This window comes from Ailuropoda melanoleuca, chromosome 2 (assembly GCF_002007445.2).
Source record: "Ailuropoda melanoleuca isolate Jingjing chromosome 2, ASM200744v2, whole genome shotgun sequence".
NCBI lineage: Eukaryota > Metazoa > Chordata > Mammalia > Carnivora > Ursidae > Ailuropoda > Ailuropoda melanoleuca.
The window spans coordinates 64,850,609-64,870,845 of NC_048219.1; the positions used below are offsets into that span (position 1 = coordinate 64,850,609).

Here is a 20,237-nt window from a genome sequence, read left to right on the forward strand (position 1 = left end):
ATATATATATATTATATATATATATATATATATATATATTTCTAAAGATTTTACTTATTTATTTATTTGAGAGAGAGAGCAGGGGGAGGAGCAGAGGGAGAGGGACAAGCAGACTCCAGGCTGAGTGTGGAACCCAACGCAGGGCTCGATCTCATAACCCCGAGATCATGACCTGAGCCAAAATCAAGAGTCAGACACTTAACCAACTGAGCCACCTGGGCACCCCAAATCATGTTAATATTTATTAAGCACTGGCTAGATTGCCAAGTGAGTTCCTGGAACAACCATGATAAATAAATTCATTCTTGACTGAGCCTGGACCTTAGATCTTTCTGTCCTGGAGAAGCCTCTATGGCCATAGCCAAGCTGTTACGTTTTCACTCAAAGAAATTAGTTCAGCCATCCCCCCTGGCTGGGGCAAGTAGTGGGAGCTCATCCCTCCTCAGGCTTCTGCACAGACTTTGTTATTTTGAGTAACATGGTAGAAAGACTTCATCTGGGAGTCTGAAAACCTAGTGTCCAGTTCTGGCTCACTACTTACTAGTGACCAGTTTAGGCAAGTGTTTTCACCTTCTTGGCATGTTTTCTCATCTGTAAGGTGAGGAGTTCAACTGGGTGAATTGAAGGCCCCTTTCAAGTTCCATTATTCTATGATAAGAGTAATTAGAATCAATGTTGGGGTATAGCCCGGGTTATGGCAGGTTATGAGCATAATCCCTGTCAGCCAGCAATTCTAGAATATTGGTTTCAGTTAAGTTTTTGGAGGTGGCTTAACTTTGATTGTGACTATGTGCCCTTGAGTAAGTCCCCTTGTTTATGACTCCATCTTCCTCACTTTGCAAGAGGAGATGGTATCACTTGCAATCAATGAACGTAGCCAAAAGAGTCTGAGTGTAATATTTGCTGAGTGCTTCAAGATTCTTTGGGGAAAGAGATAAAGTTTTAATGATGTACTTTCTCACTATACTTGAAGCCAAGTTGATTTTTGTAATACTCTTCCTAGTGTTAACCTTTGAAAGATATAAACATCTTGATCATGGTATCCAAAAATGGAACTGATTTTCTTTATTTCCCACAAGAAAATATAATCAGAAAGGAAAGGAGATGACTAATGAAAATGTAAATAGTAAGTTATTTATTCCTTTCTCACCAAAACAAAAACTCTGAATCCTCTAATTATCTTGAGAAGCTAGTCTACCACTAATGTGTCAATTACTTTGGTTGACTCAGTACTGGGTAATCAGAATTTCCATTAAGATTTCTGTATTCTTAGTGACTCTAAACATGGCCTGCTAGGGTTACCTGGTGGGCTCTGTACAAAATCAAGGCCAGGATGAACTGGGATGGGGAAGCTATTCTGACGTTTGTTGTCTGTGACTTGAGTGGTATACTTAGTTGTTTCCTATAACTTTATTGGTCTTTGGCTGACTGATAATGGAATTATCTATAGTAAAGATCCACTCTGGGTTTTCACAGTCAGTAGATGGGCTCTCTGAGACACCATGTCATGAAGAAAAGTAATGAAGTAAGTAAATCTGCACTGCTCTAGGGGGACATGTGAATGATTCCTTAGCATTCTGAGTAAAAATAAATGCTAATTGGGATTTATGTTCTAAAGAATGGAGTGAGAAAATGGATGTGCCAGTATATTAATTTTGTTCTTTAAAATGACTGAACTAAAAACTTTTATAACTTTGGACTATTCTCTTTAGAAAGGCATCTAAGCTGTGTATTAAAAATGTGAAGCCTAAAAGAAGTCTATTATCCATGGTCCATCCCTTTCATGACATTAGCTTCAACTCTTAAATATCCTTATTCCAGATCTAACCAAATGCCTACATTTTGTATGTTTAACTCAGGCTCCAGAAACCTGCTGGAAAATCATTCAACCTCTGTGTAATTGGAGCCACCACAAATTCATGGAATCAGTCATTCACTTTAAAAACATTGACGCTTTAGGTACCAGGTACCACGCAAGCAGAGGGGATAAATGGTGGACAAAACTGTCAAGTCCTTCTCCAGAGGGAGCTGGAAGGGAGAGGTAAGGAGCAGGAAAGCATATATATGTCAAGTGACTCTGTGCGTGTGTCTTTTCTCTTTGATCCCAGATCTAGCATAGCATTTCAAATATGGTAAATCACGCAATCAAAAAACATCTAGTCAGCACTTACTTTGCGCCAGGCTCTATTTTAGCCTCTGGAGGACATCAGTGAACACGGTAGACAAGGAAGGTTCTGCTCTCTAGAATTGACATTCTAGCCACTGGAGAACAACAGTAAACAAGCCTGGAAAAAAGAAAGAAAGAAATATACAAGGTAATTTCCAGTAATAATAAGTGAGGGAAAGAAAAAGACCCGTGGGGATTGGGAGGCATTTTAGAAAGGTCACTTTGTGAAGATGACCCTTGCACTTAGACTAGGTGGAACCTGCAAGCATTGTAATGAGCGTGCTAGGCAGGGGAACTAGCACATGCAAAGTCCCCGAGGTGGAGACACTTTGGTGTGTTTCACATAAAGGAAGCCCCTGTGACTGGAGTATGGTTAGTGAGGGGAGGAGAGACAGACAATGTGGTCAGAGAGGTAAGAAGGCACAGATCACATTGGGTTGTTAGGCCCTTGTAAGGTTTTGGCTTCTCATCATGCTTAGAATAAGCATTCCAGGTTTTAAGCAGTCCAGGGAAAAAATAATGTGGGCTTACACGCAGGCTTTCAAACGTTTTTTAGCACAATACCCAAGAAGACACATATTTTATGTGGTGACTCAGTACATAAACACATATGCATAAACAAAAATTTTGTAAGACAATCCCCTTAACCATGAGTGATGCACTCAGAGATTTGCTATTCGATTTCACCGTAAAAGAAATACTGGTTGTCACCCACTAAACTGATTTCATAACTCATCAATGGGTTGCAACTCACAGTTTTTGTAAAATGCTGTTTCAGACTAGAGTGCTGACAGTAGAGATGGAGAGAAATGAACAGATTCAGGGTATATTTTATTTTATTTTATTTTAGTTTTTTAAAAGACTTGCCTTCTTTTTTTTAAAGATTTTATTTATTTATTCGACAGAGATAGAGACAGCCAGCGAGAGAGGGAACAGAAGCAGGGGGAGTGGGAGAGGAAGAAGCAGGCTCATAGCAGAGGAGCCTGATGTGGGGCTCGATCCCATAACGCCGGGATCACGCCCTGAGCCGAAGGCAGACCCGGGATCACGCCCTGAGCCGAAGGCAGACGCTTAACCGCTGTGCCACCCAGACGCCCCCAGGGTATATTTTAGAAGTAGAGTTGACAGTGGTTATTGATGGATTCATGAGAAGGTAAAGAAAAAAGCCTGATAAATGATGATTTTCTATGATTTTGGCTTGAATAAATGGAAGGATGGTCTTATATCCTGAGATGGGGGAGACCAAAGAAGGAATATGTCTTAAGGGGGGGTGAATGGGAAATCAAGAAGTCTTTAAACACTTTGGATAATTCTAATTACACATGTTCATAAGCATATAGAATATTTGTAGTATTAATTGCTTAAAGTACAAGCCAACAAAAAATCTTTTTATGTAGACTCTTAAAAATACTTTAAAAATGTTAATTTTATTTTCATCATAGAAGCAAAACCTGCTTACTAAAATAAAAGAGAAAGAAATGGGATCCATGGTCTAGCCTCATAAAAATGACCATGATTTTTTTTAATGTTTCCTTAGTGTAACTTTTTCTATGCATTTTTTCCCCATCATCACCTAAGCTTTTATACAGATAATTGTTTGCAGTTAGAATTATGTAAGCAGTTTAGAGCTAATCAGTGGATTTGGAGACAATGAGGTTCATGGTAATTGATGTTTAATGAGTAGCTTTATTTCTGTAATAAGACGGTGATTTTAATGGGAAACCCAGTGATTTAGTCCACTGTTTCTCAAACTTTAAATATCCACACACATGATTATATCATATTTTTCAATCAGTTTTGTATATATGCACCCCACATTGGGATGTATATACTCCATATACACTCTAACATCCATCTCCATACCTACTGAGAATCCTGGATACAGGATTAAAAGTTTTTTTCAAATATAAAATAACTAAACATGCTTGTCCAAATTACATGTATCATTTCTGGGCTTCTTCACTCTTCATTCTGATGCATCCCTTTAAAAGCTATAAACTTTGAAACTTACTTCCTGACCCCATTCCTTTGTGACCAGTGATTTCATCAAGCCTAGTAGGCCTTTACATACAACAAAGCTTACTTCATGGTTCTAATGACTATTTGATACTGTGTCTATAATAATCTTAAATCCACAAAAATACTTTCTCTTATACTTCAAAACTTATTAGTTGCTCTATCGAAGCACTGTCTTAGGCTTTATGTAAACAAACGTGAGGCAGAACATGGTCCTTGCCCTCAAGGAGTTTATAATCCAATCTCATCATCAAATAACTTTTAAAAAATAAACTTTTAACAGTTTAAATTTATTGAAATATTGTGAAGATAGTACTGTGCCCATATACTCCAAACCCAGTTTCCCCTTTTATTATCATTTATGTTAGTATGGTACATAGTTTTACAGTCAATTTAAATCATACCATTTACAGAAATTTGAATTCTCCCCTTTTCACTTTACAATATATCGTCAGTATTGTTTCCACTTAAAATGAATACTAGTGGTGGCCAGGTACTTTAGATATTACCTGTGCCAGCCACCTCATTTATCAGATGAGGAAATGGAGGTTAAGACCAGCATACGGAGTAAAATCACAGCTGCAGGAACCCATCCCCAGGTCCACGAGTGTAACATGGCTCCTTCTCACCTACCTGGGAGATGTAAGGATGTAGGGAATAGTCCTTCATGAATTCATTCAACCAACCAGTAGTCACTGAATACCCACTAAGCATCAGAGATTATTGGATTGGTGCAGAAACCCAATACAACTGGTCACTCTACTCTCCAGGAATTTACATTACAAATGGTTTTGAGCTGAGATCATGGAATAAAAGACATTGAATTTCTGCTTTCCTTCAGTGAGGTGGGAAGAGCAAAATGTACTGGGGAATGGGGAGCTGACCATAATTTCAGATGGTTGTTGTGGTAGGCTGATAATGGCCCTCCAAAGGTGTCTATGTCCTAATCCCTGCAATCTGTGAATGTTACTTTACATAGCAAAAGGAACTTTGCAGATGTGATTAAGTTAAGGATCTTGATTATACAGGATTATGCAGATGCATCCAGTAAAATCACAAGAGTTTTCATATTACAGATGGTCCCTGACTCACAGAGGTTCAACTTACAATTTTTCAACCTTACAATGGTGTGAAAGCAATATGCATTCAGTAGAAACTGTGCTTCGAATTCTGAATTTTGATCTTTTCCCAGGCTAGCAGCAAGCAGTATGACACTCTCTTGTGATGCTGGGCAGTGGCAGCCCAGCTCCCAGCCAGCCACGTGATCACAAGGGTAAACAACTGATAGACTTATAGCCATCTTGTACCTATTCAGCCATTCTGTTTCTCACTTTCAGTATAGTATTCAATAAATTACATGAGAAATTAACCACTTTATTATAAAATAGGCTTTGTATGAGATGATTTTACTCATCTGTAGACTACTGTTGGTGTTCTGAGCACATTCAGGGTAGGCTAGACTGAGATACGATGTGCCATAGGTTAGGTGTATTAAATGCATTTTTGACTTATTTTCTTTTTTTTAATAATAATTTTTTATTATGTTAGTCACCATACAGTATATCCTTAGTTTTTGATGTAATGTTCCATGTATCATTATTTGTGTATAACACCCAGTGCACCATGCAGTATGTGCCCTCGTTAAACTTATGTTATTTTCAATTTATGATGGGGGTTGGGGCTTATCAGGACATGACCTCATCATACATCGAGGAGGATCTATCTAGGAAAAGAGGCCCGAGATGTGACCAGAGGCACAGATGGTAGGGATGGGATTACTGGTTGGAGGCTGTGAGATGAAGAACATGGGCAGCCTCTAGAGGCTGGAAAAGGCAAGGAACAGTCTCTCCTAGAACTTCCAGAAGGAATGCAGCCTCACCAATGTTTTGATTTTAGCTCCTTAAGACCATTCTGGACTTCCGACCTCCAGAACTATAACAGAATAAATTCGTGTTGCTTTAAGTCACCAAATTTGTCGTAATTTCTTACAGCAGCAATAGAAACTAATGCAGTTGATAAAGTGACTCCTTTTTATGAAAAGAAGAAAGTATTAGTAAGATATTGTAGGATTATAGAATGTTAGTCTCTAAGGTTCAACTCTGCTCTAATCCAATAGCTTCAATTTTTAAGAGGAAAATAATGATGTATAATAATGAAAGTATCTGACAAACTTTTCCTTAGTCAAACTGATTATATTGCTTTGGCTTTGAAACCATATACATGGCAGCATGATTCATAATAGCCCCAAACTGGAAACAACCCAAATGTCATCAGTACTAGAATGGAAAACCCATTCCCTATCTAGTCCCACAATGGAATACTACACAGCAATGAGAATGTATGAACTACAGTTACAAGGAATGCTATGGATGAATCACATGAACTCATGTTATTGTTGAGTGAAAGCGACAGATACAAAGAGTTAATACCTTACAATTCCATTTACATAAATTTCAAAAACAGGAAAAACTAATCTATGATGTTAACAGTTGCCTTGGAGAGGGACAGGGGCTGGGTAATGATGGGGAGGGGGCAAAATGGAAGCTTCTGGGATTCTGGCAATGTTCTGTCTCTTATCTCAGTGCTGGTTACATGGGTGAGTTCATTTGGTAAAATTCATGTGATTTGTACAAACTTCTGGATGCTATACATCAATAAAAAGTTTACTAATGATAAAACCATATGAATGTGTGCTCCCAATGGTTGTTTTAACAGTAGTTTAATATAAAGAATTTGAGCTTTTAAAAGGAAAATAATGAGCAAAATCCTCTGCTGGACCCTTCTTGGATTCATTGCCCAAAAAGGAACAAACACCCCTCCCTGGCTTTAGAACATTGGATTTAAAACTTTGTTCTGAAACATTGGAAACACTTACTTTATGCTGTACTTTTTAACCTCTCTCTCCCTCTCCCTCCAGGAACACATTATTTTCAAACTTGTGTTTAAAAATATTATTTAATTGTAGGGAAGGAAAGTCTTTAAAAGTTAATGATAAATAACAATTGCCTAATTATAGTTCTGTGGAAGAATGAGGCTTTCTGGTGTGCTTGGAATTATATCTATTCGGGGCCCCCTTTATTTTGAGCAGCCTGCTGGTGGAAAACTAAGGCTGGAGTCTAACTAATGAGATCCTTCGCACGAAATATTGAGGCAGGGTAATCTGTACACGTCTGGTGGGTTCATTTATAGAATGCTGAACAATTTAAATTTAAATACTAAACAGTCTATCAGTTTAATGATTTAAATAACAAACATTTAAATAATAAACATCCTACAGATTCAGTGAAAAAAATATAATTTCCCTATACCAAATATTATTTCTAAGATGTGTGGTCCTCACATAATCTTTAATTTTCTGGAAATAAAAACATTGTAGTTAATAGTTGAATATCTTGGGGAACTTCTTGCTCTTCAGCAAACATTGAGGAGAAGTGCAATTAAATTTAAGTAAATCTTTACCCCAGCAGGCTAGTGCTCTCTGTTTATTGTGTTCTCGAGGTCGCTGGGTGTGAGCGCTTCCAACATTCTCTTATCTTTGGTAAGGAGGATGAAAGCCAGCACAGCACTTAGAATTCTCAGAGTACTTATATCAACAGGATTAGTTCGGCACAAGATTCATTATCAAATGTCATTGTGACCTCTAGCATTTCTTAAATTTTACCAAAAACTGAAAACAATTTTGAAGGGTACTTATAATTTTACTTCGCAATGTTAAGGGAGCCAAAATTATAAAGTGAATATTGACTTAATATAGTTTATTTTTGACAACTTACTTCCTACCAAAACAAAATGAATGAAAGTTGGTGCCCAACTCCGGTGGAGAATATTAACAACACCTTAAAAACATAAATAAATCAAAGGGAAACAGTATGTAAAAACTGCAGTGCTGATCTCAGTAGCTAAGAAAGAGAGAATATTGATGCCCTTATTTTTTTAGGTCAAAGTTGGCAGCATTTTTAATGTCAAATTAAGTAAGTAATAGAAAAAGATCCGTAATAGCGCTTATGTTAAAAAAAATTAGTTGGGAGAAATTTTGTGACAATAATATGAGCTACTGGAGAACAAATGAAACACACAAAAAGAGTGTATCATGGACTATGTAACACGAATTTTAATTTAAAATATTTTCCTTATTATCTCCTCATGTTTAAAGATCTCAAATAGTCATTTATGGATAACCTAGCATAAGAGCTTTCAAAATAAGATTGCCTGCCTTCCTTCTTTCTGTCCTTTCGCTCCTTCAAGTATGAGTGAGGTATAGTACCAGACTCAGTTCTTCTCATTGTGCTTACAAACAATCAAGAGCTTTATTCGAATGCAGATTCTCATTCAGTAGGTGTGGGGTTTGTGCAGGGTTGATCCTGGGGTTGACTGGAATTCGTCTTTCTAATCAGCTTCTAATCAGAGTAGCAAGGATTGGAAAGAACAGTCCACTCTCAAAAAGTCCATAGTGTAACCCCGGAAACAAATACTACATTATATGTTAATTAATTGAATTTAAATTTTTTTTAAAAGTTCATAGTATAGTCACAGCCACTTCCATCCTCCACTATAGTTCACAAAGTCTCAACTTACTTTTCAAATTATGTGTACAACCCAGATGTCAACAGAAAGCTTCTCTTTCCTCTCAAGATCTAGATAAAATTTGATCAAAATACATGGCTAATTCTGTAGCCTCTGAAAACCCAAAGAATCTCCCACAATTTATGGAATGAACTCAGGCAGCAAAACTTGTCCCTTCTCCAATTTCCACAAAAATCCACCTGAACAAAGATGTTGTCTCTAGACTTTACCTAGCTGGGAGAAAACAGAGAAGGAGTTGACATAACACAAGCACAAATCCTCTAAAAGGAACTGTGGGCTCCTGCCTCTGCAGGATGAGTCCAGCATCCGAGTCTTCTAACTGTATAAGGTGCTGTGTCCATCCTATACTACACGCTATAAATGTCACCCATGAGCTCATGCTTCCTAAGTAAGGCAGGGAGCTGATATTTGAGCTACACACCTATTTAGAACTCTCCTTTAAAACAAGCAAACCAAAACTTCCTTCTGTCTGGATAGATCCAGGAGAATCCATTGATGAGTATAAATATTTAATATATAATAAATTAAATTATATTTTAAAATGCAGTGAAATGATAAAAAGCAGTGCTTAATTAGCTGGTAAATGCTGGGTATATATCAATGTACATCAGATGTTCATGTGACTTCCTATCATTCTTAAAGTCACATAATCACATAAGTAATAGTACATATGTATTTAGTATTTTACTTAACTATAGGAGAAAATACTGCCAATGCCGTCCAGCCAAAGACCACCAGAAACACACTTGTGAGTGAACAAACTGGGCTTAGTACTCATGGCAGAAAGGAAGAATGCATACCCTGGGCAACTGTGGGGTGTCTCCACATTATAGGATTTGGGTTTGTGTTAAGTGATTTGGGGAGTGTTTGAGGAAGTGAGGCTGTGCTTAGGATTGGATGTTGTCAGGAGACAGGTCATTTTATGATTGGGTATCTTAATACATCTTACCTAAAAGGAGAGAAGACTAGGTGGAGGATAGGCTATAATTGGCAAAGAAGTATCAGTCACTCTTACCAGGCAGGTTAGAAGGATGTTTAGTTAATTTCTGTGGCTTGCACAATGTTTATGTTATGTCTGTGTGCAGATATGACGATGGAGTGGCCTTTTTTTTATTGTTCTGACCCATTATGGTCACAAAGCAGCCTTGTCTGACGCTGGTTCTATGAAATTGTTGATGTTCAACAGGAGAGCCCCAAGGTCCAGCTGATGGTACCAGGCCAATTCCTGGAGGTGAAGAGGTGCTTTTCTTTTTCTCAACACATTTTAGAAGAAAAATATACTTTTTTTTTCAGAGTAGTATAACGTGGAGATAATAAAGCGACAAATTGGATTGACTTAATCTAGGTGAAGCACAAAATCTTCAAAAATGGCAATATTTATGTGTTAGGCAGAAAGAGCAAAATTTGTGTGACTGGTATGACCTTCACAAATTTACAAATATTATCACATGTTTTGTTTAATAAATTGAGTCCATGTTAGTAAGCAGTTGCCATACTTTTCTTCTTCAGTAATTTCCAGTAATGGCAGGTACAGATTCAACCCAAGAGTGGGGAGCTTTGTGGGTCTGTCCTCTTTCAGGCATCAAGTGGAGAGAGCATTGGAATCGGGTGAGTCTATTGCCTTTGTTTGAGTCCACAGGGTATCACTATCGAAGACTGGTCCTGCAGTTTGAGGGATGATGTTGGATGCCCTTGCTGGTCTGACAGAGGACAGTAGTACCACAGATTGGGCATTAGGGTTATAGCTACTTTTTCTACTTTTGTTTTTCAGCTTATCTGTGTCTTTCTGCAGGGCTGCAGTTCCCAGAGATGGGTTAGACAGCCAGAGTTGCCAGCAAGCCAGAGAGATGCCTACCTGCAGAGTTAATAGCTGAGACCCAAGACCCAAAAAGAGAATTCAGTGCCCAGGGTAGTGTCAGGAGACACCAGTCCTTTTTTCTTTTTTCTCTTTTTCTGAGGGAAGAAACGTGGGCTTTTGCATCTAGTAGCTTTACTTTAATTTCCAGTATAGTAATATATGAGCTGCGTATCCTTAGACAACTTACTTAGTCTATCTGAGCCATTTCTCAACTTCTAAAAGTAGCAGTAATAATGCCTTTGTGCTTTCTGCTTCCTTTGTACATGGCATCATCCTCCGCATGGCAAGCCTCACCTGTTTCTCTCCTTTCCACTTAGTGGGAATCCTACCCATCCTTGAAGACCAAGTTCCAGTCACTATTCCCTCAGTAGCTCTCACTGTGATCTCTGCTCCTTTTGAACTATTTATAGCAAATAGATACTCAAAGTACTGCTCAATTAGCACTTATCAGTCACTTCCTTTGTAGAACATTATTCTCAGGGAGAAAGAAAAGAGTCCAGGAGGTAGGCTGAGAATAAATTCTTTCATTTATTTTTTCACCAATTTTCTGGTTCAGGCCTCCTCCTTTTGCATTCTTGATCTTCCAGCAGTAAAACAGATTGCCCTGGTATGTCTTAGATATTTCATTGTGGGTTCTCTATTTATCTGGTTGTAGTTTGAAAGAAAAAAAAAAGAGAGAGAGACAAACATGCTATTGGACATCGCTTCTCCACCATGGGTGTCAGCCTTCTAACTTTCCTGGCATTTCCCTCACCTCCCACCAGATCAGGAGAGTTATGAGTTTCCCCCCTAATGATTGAGATCAGCTCCACCATTGCTGCCAAATGACAAAACATTAAACGAATTTCTCACCAGCGGTTGGAACCATTTGGCTAACACAGGACCCCAGCTAAACTTAAATCTTTTTACCCCTGCTGGTCTCCAGCAAAAACTTTCTCCAAAGCATTCCTGACACTGCAACCAATGCTGTTTTCTTGCTCCCAACTCTTTGACCAGGCTCTGCAATGATTTAAAATGGTCATTTGGAAGCTCGACCTCCATATCAAAGCCCATCACCAGACTACACACTGTTTGATTCGCTCTGGCTCTGCATCTGCCCTCCTCCACTTCTGTCTGGGATTGTGTTGTACCATTAGCTTGGAATAGTATTCTGTTATTATTAAAAATTTTTTTCTACCTCTTGACCCCAGTCACCCCTTTTTCTGACCTCATGCCGTCCTACCTCTGGCAACCACCAATCTGTTCTCTATATCTCTGTGCTTGTTTGGGGTGTTGTTGTTGTTGTTGTTGTTTTTTAGATACCACATATAAGAAGGATCATATGGTATTTTTCTTTCTCTGCTTGACTTAACCTTTCTTAGCATGATACACTTGAGGTCCATCCATACTGTCACAAATGGCAAGATTTCATTCTTTTTTATGGCAGGATAATATTTCATTGTGTATGAATATATAACACAATTTCTCCATCCATTCCTTCATTGGTGGACCCTTACGTTGTTTCCATAACTTGGCTATTGTAAATACTGCTGCAGATTACATGGGCGTGCATATATCTTTTAAGTTGGTGCTTTTCTTCAGATAAATACCCAGAAGTGGAATTACTGGATTGTACTATAGATAGTTCTATTTTTAACTTTTTGAGACACCTCCATACTGTTTTTCATAGTGGTTGCATCCATTTTCAGTCCCACCAATAGCACACAAGGATTCCCTTTCTCCACATCTTTGCCAACATCTGTTATTTCTTGTCTTTCTGGTAATAGCTATTCTAACAATTGTGAAGTGATATCTCACTGTGGTTTTGATTTGCATTTTCTTGATGATTAGTGATGTTGAGCATCTTTTCATGTACTTGCTGGTCATCCATGTCTTCTCTGGAAAAATGTATTCAGATATTCTGCCGATTTTTTAATTGGATTGAAGTTTTTTGCTCTTATTTGTGAGTTCTTTATGTATTTTGGATATTAGTAGCCTCTTATCAGATATAGAATTTCTAAACATTTTCTCCATTCAATAGGTTGTGTTTTCATTTTGTTGATGGTTTCCTTTGCTGTACAGAAGCTTTTTAATGTGATGTAGTTCCACTTGTTTATTTTTGCTTTTGTTGCTTTTGCTTTTGGAGTCAGTTTTAAATAAAATCATCATCAAGATCTATGTCAAGGAGTTTACTGCCTATGTTTTCCTCTAGGAGTTTTATGGTTTCAGGTCTTAAGTTCAAGTCTTTAATCCATTTTCAGTTGACTTTTTTGGGAGTAGTGTAAGATAGTGGTCCAGTTTCCTGCTGTTGAATGTGGCTTGTCCACTTCTCCCAACACCATTTAATGAAGAGACTGTCCTCTCCCCATTGTATATTCTTGACTTCTTTGTAATAAATTAATTGACCATATATGTGTGGGTTTATTTCTAAGCTCCTTATTCTGTTCTGTTGATCTGTGTGTCTGTTTTTTATGTCAGTACCATACTGTTTTAATTGCTATAGCTTTGTAATATAGTTTGAGATCAGGGAGCATGATGCCTCCAACTTTGTGCTTTCCCAAGATTGTTTTGGCTATTCAGGGCCCTTTCTTTCTTTCTTTCTTTCTTTCTTTCTTTCTTTCTTTCTTTCTTCTTTTCTTTTCTTTTCTTTTCTTTTCTTTTCTTTTCTTTTCTTTTTTTAGTAGAGGGAGAGAGAGGGAGTAGCAAGGGGCAGAGGGAGAGGGAGAGAGAGAATGTTTTGGGTTTTTTTTAAGATTTTATTTATTTATTTGACAGAGAAAGAGAACAAGCAGTGGGGAGGGGCAGAAGGGGAGAGAGAGAGAGAAGCAGACTTCCCACTGAATAGGAAGCCTGATTTGGGGCCTGATCCTAGGACCCAGAGATCATGACCTGAGCTGAAGGCAGACGCTTAACTGACTGAGCCACCCAGGCCCCCCAAGAGAATGTTAAACTGGCTCCATGCCCAGTGCAGAGCCTGACTCAGGGCTTGAACTCACAACCCTGAGTTTATGACCTGAGCTGAAATCCAGAGTCAAACAATTAACTGACTGAGACACCCAGGTGCCCCTATTCAGGGTCTTTTGTGGTTCCTATACAAATTTCAATATTATTTGTTCTATTTCTGTGAAAAACACCACTGGAATTTTGATAGGGATTGCACTGAATATGTAGATTGCTTTGATTAGTATGGACATTTTAACAATACTGATTCTTCCAATCCATGAGCACAGAATATTTTTCCATTCTTTGTGCCTTCTTCAATTTCTTTCATTAATGCCTTGTGGTTTCCAATATACAGGTCTTTCACCTCCTAAGTTACATTTATTCCTGGTATTTTATTCTTTTTGATGCAATTGCAGATGGGATTGTTTTCTTAATTTCTCTTTTTAATAGCTTATTATTTTGTGTATAGAAATGCAACAGATTTTTGTGTATTGATTTTGTGTCATACAACTTTACAGAGTTTACTTATTAGTTTTATCAGTGTTTTGATGGAATCTTTGGGGGTTTTCTATATATAATATCATGTCATCTGCAATTAGTGATGGTTTTACTTCTGCTTTTCCAATTTGGATGCCTTTTCTTTTTCTTAACTGCTCTGACTAGGACTTCTCATACTATGTTAAGTAAAAATGAGGAGAGCAGGCATCCTTGTCTTATTTCTGATCTTAGAGGAAAAGCTTTAAGCTTACCACCATTGAGTATGATATTAGCTGTTGGTTTATCATATATGCCTTTATTATGTTGTGGTACATTCCCTCTGTACCTACTTTGTAGAGAGTTTTATCATGAATGGATATTGAATTTTGTCAAGTGTTTTTTCTACATCCATTAAGATAATCATTTGATTTTTGTCTTTCATTTTGTTATTGTGATGTATCATGCTGACGGATTTACAGATGATAAACCATTGTTACATCCCTGGAATAAATTACACTGATCAGGGTAGGGCTTGTGATCCTATTAAGGTATTGTTGAATTTGGTTAGCTAATATATTGTTAAGAATTTTCACATCTATGTTCATGTTCTTGTGGTCCTTGTCTGGTTTATGTCAAGGTAATGCTGGCTTCATAAAATAAGTTTGGAAGAGTTCCCTCCTCCTCAGAACTGGCTTCTGGTTCCAGTTCATGATATCAATGTAGGAAGATCCTGAACTCATCTCCTCCCACAGACACACTACATATGGAACAATTCCCCTTAAAAAACCCAAAGTGTAGCTGAGTGATGATTACATTTTGGGCAAATGAGGAGAAGACCACATTGAAGCAGACAGGAAAGCCTGGCACAGAATCTCGCCATAGATCCCTCCACCCTTGGCATGTTGACCCACAACCAGGAGAAAACTCAAAGCCTGGAAAATTCAAAGCCTCTTCACCTCAAAGACCAAAGGGTTTGCACCCTGTATCAGGCAACTTAATTTTTAAGACCTGCCCTAAGAGATGGGCTCCCAAACATCTAACTTTGAAAACCAAAGGAGGCTCAGGTCTCAATACCTACAAGACTGAAGTGATGTGAGAAACAGCTCTTAAAGTGCCTATACACTCAAACTTATCCAGCTCCAGGCTCAGGTCAGAGGCAGCCAATTGCACCCAGGCTTAAGGTGAAGAAGGCTCATATTAAAGCATCTGCCTGAAAGGCAGGCATCTAATTTAACACGCACATGTAGGAGCCTGCTGGAACATCTCTGGGATAGACTCTGGCAGGTACCACCTTTCCCCTATCCCTTTGCCATGTTCTAGAGCGTTTGTATCTCCTGGAAAGGAGCTTTTTTGTGGCTGCAGCCCAGGGGCTGCCTTGGTCACCTGGCTCTGGAACCCAGGGGAACTTGTGTTCTTGCCCCCATGAGATTGCAGTAATTGGTGCCACCCAGAAAGGAGGTCATACCCCTTTCTGGTATCCCAATTTTTGCAGCTACTACCATGGGTCACTTCTATATCACCTGGCTCTGGTGGCCAGTGGGGCTTATGCTTGTGGGTCCCACAGGACGGAAGGAGAAAGGCTTTTTAAACAGTACTACCCCCATGGCACAGCAAGAGGCAACAGACCCAGGAGCTTGGGCTTTCTGTGAGGGAGACCTATTAACTAGCTAATCATCATGGCTGCAGTCTGAGGGGAAGGAGGCTTCTAATTAAACACCCGTCTAGGGGCTGCCTATAATTGTTTTCAGAGATTCTATCTTCACGCTTTCCCTGTGCTGTGCTCCAGAGTGCCAATGTCTCCTGGAGGGAAGCTTTACATGCATCTGGTACCCTAGTTTTTATGTCTGGAGCCCTGGTTCTTATGACTGCTACCCAGGGGACACCACCTGATTGCCTAGCTTTGGTGCCCTGGGAGCTTGCATTCCTGGGTCCCATAGGACTGTGGCAATCAGACAGTTATTGGGAGGCTACCACCCCCAAGTCCTGCACAGGCAGCAGAGTCTTTGTGTTGACATGTCTTATTTTCCTGGTGCATTCAGCTCTTGGAATACTTGGTCAATTCTCTTTCTAGCAGACTTTGGTCAGGACTCCTTGATGGACCCTTTACAAGTTTTCCTACATTCAAATCATGGAGATTGGAGTATGGGGCTCTAATGTCTTCTCTGCAACTTAAGGCCCTAGGTTTCTTATAGGGACTGAGTCATCTCCTCCCCAGTGACCAGCTCTGCACACTAATGGGAGAGACAGATTTTGTTAAGACAAAAAAAAAAAAAAAAGTCCCTTATTCCAGAATGTGTGTCTACTCATGCTATATTTGCATAACTAAAGGGTTACTCAAGTGACCCTTCTCTAGTCCAAGAATCTCAAGTTCTATCAAGTTTAAAAAGGCAGAAATAAAAATAGTGGAGGGTAGATATCCTGCGATATTAGCAAAGGAAAAGAAAAGTTAAGAGAAGAACAGGAGAGACCGTGGTAAGGAAACCGGGCATTTTATAGAAATGAGTGATCGATAATTTCAGTCTTTATCAGGTTACATAAGTGGAGACTGAGAAGGACCCACTGGATTTGGACTTTGAGTCATTGTTGGGCAGACACATGATTGCACTTGTTTGAAGAATGAATGAGAGGTGAAGTAGAGACTGTAAGTCTGCACTTTCCTTATAAGAACCTTGGCTGTGAAAGCAAAATGAGAGGGGATAACTATGTTTGTGTGTGTGGTGTTGCGGGGGGGGGGTGATGTTGGAAGTAGGCTTTCTCAGAATAAGGGCAGCTTTGAGGAATTCCAGTCTCACTTGTATTATCTGTTTCTTTGGGAATTTTGAGTTAACTGAAACCTGGTGTTTCTTATTAATAGAATCCCATCCAGGCTATGTAACATATAGTCATCATGGCTCCTTAGGCTCCTCTCAGCTATGACAATTTCTCAGACTTTCCTAGTTTTAGGTGACCTTGACAATTTTGTTTTGTTTTTTAAGCAGGCTCCATGCCCTACATGGGGCTTGACCTCACAACCCTGAGATCAAGAGTTGCATGTTCTACTGACTAAGCTAGCCAGGTGTCCCATGACCTTGGCAGTTTTGAGGAATACTGGTCAGGTATTTTTTGTGTAATGTCCCTCGACTGGGATTTGTCTGGTGCTTTTCTCATAATTAGACTGGGGTTATAGGTATCTAGGAGGAAGACCATAGAGAGTCATTTGAATCACATGACCAATCACCACTGATGTGAAACTTGATCACCTGGCTAAGGCAGTATTTGTCAAATCTCTCCACTGTAAAGTTACTTCCCTCCCTCCCTTTCCATACTGTCCTCTTTGGATGGAAGTTACTCTGCAAAGCCCACACTTAAGGAGTCAGGAGCTAGCTTCCACCTCTTCCAGGGTGGAGTATTTACATAATTTTTTTTGCAATTTTCTAAACAGGAACTCTGTCTATTCTTTCCTGGATAAGTCAATTTTTAGTCCCCCTATGAAAGACTCAATGATTTCATGCCTTGCTTACTAAGATTAAATTTGTAGGATAAATTTCATCCAGGAAGTCAGCTATTTGATTCATATTTTTCAATACAGATTAACACGCTGACAGTAGCAGAAATTGAAAGCATTGAAAAGACTCATAGAAATAATATTGAAAGTGTTCACATATTTCACATATTTCTTTTGCCAGTCGTTAACATTTCCATAGGCCAAGAAAGAAGTCATTTAATGGGAATGACCTGTTAACTGAGTGATTTGAATAACATGAAGTTGAAATACTGAATCAACACTTTTGTCAGTTTTAATTTTCTAGTTTCTGAATACATAAGACTGTTTAAAAAATTAAAGTTACTGAGTTTCACGTCCTAATAATTAGCACTGATAATGAAAGACAAACTACAGAATAAAACTGGTTGTGTTAAGCAGCCATAATTTATCTAGGCTCTATCACTTACTAGTTGTGTGACCTACTGTAACTTAGCTTCTGTAAGCAAACCTCCATTTCATCACCTATAAATTAGAAAAGGAATAATGCCTACATAACAAATTTTTGAGGATTAAGTGGGAAAAATATATATTTCTTAAACTTTTCATTTACATTCCAGTTAACATACAGTGTAATATTAGTCTCAGATGTACAATATAGTGATTCAACACTTCCATACAACACCCAGTGCTCATCACAAGTGCCCTCCTTAATCCCCATCACCTATTCACCCATCCCCCCACCACCTCCCCTCTGGCAACCATCAGTTTGTTCTCTATAGTTAAGAGTCTGTTTCTTGGTTTGCCTTTCATTTTCTCTCTCTCTCTTTTTCTTTCACCCTTTGCTGATTTGTTTCTTAAATTCCACATATGAAGATAATATATTTTATTTTTTTTTCTTTTTTTTTTTTTAAGATTTTATTAATTTATTTGACAGAGATAGAGACAGCCAGCGAGAGAGGGAACACAAGCAGGGGGAGTGGGAGAGGAAGAAGCAGGCCCACAGCAGAGGAGCCTGATGTGGGGCTCGATCCCATAACGCTGGGATCACGCCCTGAGCCAAAGGCAGACGCCTAACCGCTGTGCCACCCAGGCGCCCCAAAGATAATATATTTTAAAATGCATTTGTAACATATAAAGCTGCACCAGGCCCTGGGGATGATACTCAACCAGGGTGCACTGCTGCAGCCAGTATGTTTATGCCTAATGTTCATTAGATTGGTCGGGGCCCAAGCTGCATCAGTGCTAAGTATTTTGCACATCACTGCTGTTAGCTACTTGTGAGACACACAGAGAGTCAGCTTCCTCCTGGCCCTCAAAGCCAATTAATTTATGTACTGTTGGAACTAGCACAGTGAATAATTAAGGGCCTTGCTACACGTGAATAATTAAGATGCCTTGATGCCTGGAGATCTGGAGGTGGGGAGCCAGGGGTTCACCTTGACAGAGTCTGAAAGGCAAACCTTACTCTTGCAGGTGTACTTGCTATGCCTGAATTAGCAAGTCCTGCTGGGAAGCCCCTCCCACTGTAAGCACAGACAGGTAGACAGACATGCCCATATTCACGCTTATGGTTCCATGGCCCCCTCTCTGTTGGTGTGAACATTTCAGGCAGTGGACATAATTAGTATTTGATAAAGATAGTTTCGTTCCTTCCCTTTATTTGTTTTTGTTAAAATGTTACCCAAAGCAATGAACACAGGAGGAAGACTACTCCCTAAATAATTTCTTGAGTATAAGCAAGTTATCATAGAAAATTATCAAAATTTTCAAGCCATATTTAATACTGAGTTAGGAAATAACTGCTACAGGTGATTACATGACACCGGTAAAAAAAAAAAAAAAAAATTAGGAGTCTCTCTTCAAATACATTATTAATTGAAGGCAGTTTATGGAATCAATTCCACTTCTGCTGAAAAAAAAAAGTACTTAGTGCTTTTGGAGAAATACTTAATAATATCATAATTTTCCAATCACATTCCATGTTTTGTTTTTACAAGTCAACATTTTTGCTAAAGAATTGTTTTCTATTTGTAAAATTGTACTGATTACCTAAGATTGAATATATAATTTTTAATAATTTCAAATCATTTATTAATATGTATTTTTAAAGGTCATCATTTTGGGGGAAAAAGTAATCATATATTCTATTTTGGTATTAAAATTTGAAATCAATAGTCCATAAGGAAAAACAAGGACATTTCAGCCTCCTTATTGCCTAATGTTAAAGATCTGACTTCCATTTCAAGAATATATTCTGGGTAAGAATGAGAACTCAGTGCATCATTCCAGAAATTGGCGAGTTTCCCTCCCTCAGTCATAAGCCTTCTGGTTAAAAAAAAATTATCTTCAGATAGCTCCTGGAGATAAGGTTTTAAGCATTAATTTATTTCTTCTATTTCATCCATATTTTATAGTTTTTAAAAAATATTTTATTTATTCATTTGAGAAAGGGAGAGAGAGGGGGAGAGAGTGCACAAGGGGGAGGGGAGGACAGAGGGAGAAGCAGTCTCCCTGCTGAGCAGGGAGCCCAGTGTGGGACTCGATCCCAGGAAGCTGGAATCATGACCTGAGCCAAAGGCAGATGCTTAACCGACTGAGCCACCCAGGCTCCCCATAAATATTTTATAGTTTAGAAAAAATTTCTTACCAATGAGCAGAACTGTCTTAATTTTGTTAAGCATATCACTTGAAATACTGAATTTGAATTCTACTAATATATATATATATATATATATATATATATATATATA

The 20,237-nt window shown here is 38.6% G+C and overlaps 1 protein-coding gene across 1 annotated transcript in view; it reads left to right on the top strand.

Annotated features, from left to right (window-relative positions):
- The first annotated feature begins 1,894 nt into the window (after positions 1–1,894).
- The window catches only part of RWDD3 (RWD domain containing 3), a 66,019-nt gene continuing 47,676 nt past the window's right edge, over positions 1,895–20,237 (top strand). Inside the window, exon 1 of the mRNA XM_034653953.1 lies at positions 1,895–2,041. The gene's annotated coding sequence lies outside the window, so the exon portion shown is untranslated. The remainder of the gene's footprint in view (positions 2,042–20,237) is intronic.